Genomic DNA, 4,592 nt, shown 5'->3' with positions numbered 1-4,592 from the left:
ATAGTCTCTTATAATCATTTGTATTTCTGCATTGTCTGTTGTAACCTCTCCTTATTCATTTCTAATTCTGTTGATTTGATTCTTCTCTCTTTTTCTTGATGAGTCTGGCTAAAGGTTTGCCAATTTTGTTTATCTTCTCAAAGAACCAGCTTTGAGTTTTATTAATCTTTACTATTGTTTCTTTCATTTCTTTTTCATTTATTTCTGTTCATATCTTTATGATTTCTTTCCTTCTACTAACTTTGGGGTTTTTTGTTCTTTTTCCACTTGTTTTAGGTGTAAAGTTAGGCTGTCTATTCCATGTTTTTCTTGTTTCTTGAGGTAGGATTGCATTGCTATAAGCTTCCCTCTTAGAACTTCTTTTGCTGCATCCCATAGGTTTTGAGTTGTCGTGTTTTCATTGTCATTTGTTTCTAGAAAATTTTTGACTTCCCTTTTGATTTCTTCAGTAACCTGTTAGTTATTTAGAAACATATTGTTCAATATCCATGTGTTTGTGTTTCTTACAGTTTTTTTTTTCTTGTAATTGATATCTAGTCTCATAGCGTTGAGGTTGGAGAAGATGCTCGATACAATTTCAATTTTCTTAAATTTACTGAGGTTTGATTTATGACCCAAGATGTAGCCTATCCTGGAGAAGGTCCCATGAGCACTTGAGAAGAAGGTATATTCTTCTGCATTTGGATGAAATGTCCTGAAGACATCAATGAGATCCATGTCATCTAATGTATCATTTAAGACTTGTGTTTCCTTTGTAATTTTCCATTTTGTTGATCTGTTCACTGGTGTTAAAAATCTTCTACTATTACTGTCAGTTTCTCCCCTTATGTATATTAGTGCTTGTCTTATGTATTGAGGTGCTCCTGTGTGGGTGCATAGATATTTACAATTGTTATGTCTTCCTCTTGGATTTATCTCTTGACCATTATGTAGTGTCCTTCCTTATCTCTTGTAATCTTCTTTAAGGTCTATTTTGTCTGATATGAGGATTGCTACTCCAGCTTTCTTTTGCTTCCCATTTGCATGGAATATATTTTCCATCCTCTCACTTTCAGCCTATATGTGTCTTTAGGTCCAAAGTAGGTTTCTTGTAGACAGCATATATATGAGTCTTGTTTTTGTATCCATTCAGCCAGTTTGTGTCTTTTGGTTGGAGTTTTTAATCCATTTGCATTTAAAGTAATTATTAATATATATTTCCTATTGCCATTTCCTTAATTGTTTGGGGTTGATTTTGTCGATCTTTTTCTTCTCTTGTATTTCTTGACTATGTAAGTCCCTTTAACTTTTATTGTAAAGCTGGTTTGGTGGTACTGAATTCTCTTAACTTTTGCTTGTCTGAAAAGCTTTTTATTTCTCCATCAATTTTGAATGAGATCTTTGCTGGTTAGAGTAATCTTGGTTGTAGATTTTTCCCTTTCAATACTTTAAATATATCCTGCCACTCCCTTCTGGCCTGCAGAGTTTCTGCTGAAAGATCAGCTATTAAGTGTATGGGATTTCCCTTGTATGTTACTTGCTACTTTTCTCTTGCTGCTTTTAACATTCTTTTTTTGTGTTTAGTCTTTGTTAGTTTGATTAGTATGTGTCTTGGCGTGTTTCTCCTTGGGTTTATCCTATATGGGACTCTTTGCACCTTTTGAACTTGATTGAATTTTTCCTCTTCCATGTTGGGGAAATTTTCCACTTATAATCTCTTAAAAATTTTTCTCATACCCTTTCTTTTTCTATTCTTCTTCTGGGATCCTATAATTTGAATGCAGGTGCGTTTGATATTGTCCCAGAGGTCTCTGAGACTATCCTCAGTTCTCTTCATTCTTTTTACTTTATTCTGCTCTTCAGCAGTTATTTCCACCATTTTATCTTCCAGCTCACTGATTCGTTCTTCTGCTTCAGATATTCTGCTATTGATTCTTTCCAGAGTATTTTTAATTTCAATAATTGTGTTGTTTGTCTCTGTATGTTTATTCTTTAATTCTTTTAGGCTTTTAAAATTGATTCTTGCATTTTCTCCATTCTGTTTTCAAGGTTTTTGATCATCTTTACTATCATTATTCTGAATTCTTTTTCAGATAGTTTACCTATTTCCTCTTCATTTATTTGGATTTCAGTGCTTCTAGTTTTTTCTTTCATTTGTGTAATATTTCTCTGCCTTTTCATTATATATATACATATTTAAGTATATATTTTTAACTTATTGTGTTTGAGGTCTCCTTTTCCCAGGCTTGAAGGTTGAATTCTTTCTTCTTTTTGTTTTCTGCCCTCCTAAGGTTGATCTGGGAGAAGGTGATGGCATCCCACTCCAGTACTCTTGCCTGGAAAATCCCATGGACGGAGGAGCCTGGTAGGCTTCAGTCCATGGGGTCACTAAGAGTCGGGCACGACTGAAGCAACTTAGCAGCAGCAGCAGCAAGGTTGATCCAGTGATTTGCATAAGCTTCATATAGGGTTAGATTTGTACTGAGTTTTTGTTTGTTTGTTTGTTTGTTTTTCCTCTGATGGGCAAGGCTGAATGTGGTGGTAATCCTGTCTGCAGATGATTGGGTTGTATTTTTGTTTTATTTGTTGTTTAGATGAGGCATCCTGCACAGCATGCTACTGGTGGTTGGTTGATGCTGGGTCTTGTATTCAAGTGGTTTCCTTTGTGTGAGTTCTCACTATTTGATACTCCCTAGAGTTAGTTCTCTATGGTTAATCTATATATTTTAGATATATGTGGGCATCGTTTTGTTCTTTTCCATGACTCACATATTGGGAGCATATGTATACCTATGGCTGATTCATGAGCAGAAAACAACAAAATTCTATAAAGCAACTATCCTTCAAATAAAAACATATATTAAAAAAAGTTATGACTACTGTATCCAAGTTTTTAGCTAGGGTAGCACTTGGTTTCAAAAAGTTTTCTCAACCCCCATTTGATAATTTATGAAAAGCCCAATACCTGCTGCATGATTTCATTGAATTCTCAGAGGTTTATATTTTCATATTTACCTCTGGTTCCCATTGCAGTAGTTCAATTTATATACGGATTCATGCCTCAAACACACTGCTCTATTCATGGCTTCCCCTGGAAAAGAGAATTCACTTTTATTCTGGTTTTTGTTTGTTTGTTTTCCTCTTTTTTTTTTGGTTGCATAGATTACTTCTAGGATCCTATTAATAGTTCCCCAATCAGTGATTGAACCCTGGCACTTGGCAGTGAAAAATGTGGAATTCTAACCACTGCACCGCCAGGGAATTCCCCCTGTTATTCTGCTTAAAGCTTCTCTGATATATGGTATATATCAGATTTTACTAAAAGTTCAGGATGATGGGGAGAGCTGTGAGGTATAAAAATCTTTGCAGAAATTCACACCTACAAATGAATGTTGGTCATTCCAGTCCTAAAAGTTATATTAGCCACACTCCCGTGAAGAGTGCTAAAGTTCAAGGCGTCTAAGTGAATCCACAGGATTCTCACCATCTTGTTGGTTCCTTTTCCCTCCCATCTTTCTCCCCATGGTTTCCTAACCTATTTCTGTCTCATATCCACTCTCCCACCTTCCACCTCAAAACAGCTTTTATTTCTTTTCATTTTATAATGCTGAACAAAACTCTTTCTAGTCTTTTCTCTAAAGCTCAGTTCCTCAGGCCCTCATTGGCTGTACCAAAATCCATTACAGTGCTTGGCACAGGGGCTGGTGCCACAAAAGACCATCAGGGTCTCTCAAATTATTTTTAACAAGATCCAACCTCCTTTCCCTCAGAAAGAATCTGTAGTTTTAAATAGCAGTATTCTTTCTTCCTCTTTACCTTCTCCTCCTCCTCCCCCTTTCCCTTCCTTTCCCTCTCTCCTTCCTTCTTCTTCCCTTTTTCTTTCTCCTTCTCCTCCTTTTTCAGTTTCACAAAAAATAGTTTCATAAGAGCATAAGAATATAGGCCTGTAACCCATCAGGACATAACATTACAGTGTGGTTGCTAGTGGTAGAGGCTATCTTTATTCAGAATTATACAATAACCAGACTGAAACATAGCTTTATTTTGAGTGAAACCTGCTTACACAGAAGAATAAAAGAAGTTAAAATGGAGGTACTAAAATGGAGATCTGAAAAACAGCTTTCATGGGCCAATCTAAATGGGGACTAGCCATCAGGAGGAGGACCCCTTACTCAAATGTTAGGATGCCCTGGTCTGGAGAAAACAGTGTGACTCTCATTTCCTCCCAGGGAACTGCTAGACATTAAGCCGAGAATGAAGGGGAATCCAAATGCCTCAATTTACCATGTGACTCACACACCTGCCTATGGAGGATGAGAGCATCTTGGGTTACATTAGGTCTTCCCCAGTCATCCACAGCACTTCTGGAAAAGGCAAGAACCAGCTACTTTGGTTTTCTGCTACCCTTTCTATCCTCAACAACCATCTTACTTGCCCTCAGATTAAAACCCTCCATTATTCTTGGCACAGAGACATTTCTGCAGATTTACTCCCCACCCCACACCACCAGAGTCTCCTTTTTCCTTCCCACCCTCAAGAACCAGAAGTTGGAGATTATTCAATAGTTCATGCAAGAGCTCCGAATGGCACTGTGTTTTGGGCTGCATGACTCT

This window comes from Bubalus bubalis, chromosome 6 (assembly GCF_019923935.1).
Source record: "Bubalus bubalis isolate 160015118507 breed Murrah chromosome 6, NDDB_SH_1, whole genome shotgun sequence".
In the NCBI taxonomy this organism is placed as follows: domain Eukaryota; kingdom Metazoa; phylum Chordata; class Mammalia; order Artiodactyla; family Bovidae; genus Bubalus; species Bubalus bubalis.
Note: the sequence above shows the minus strand (reverse complement) of the source record.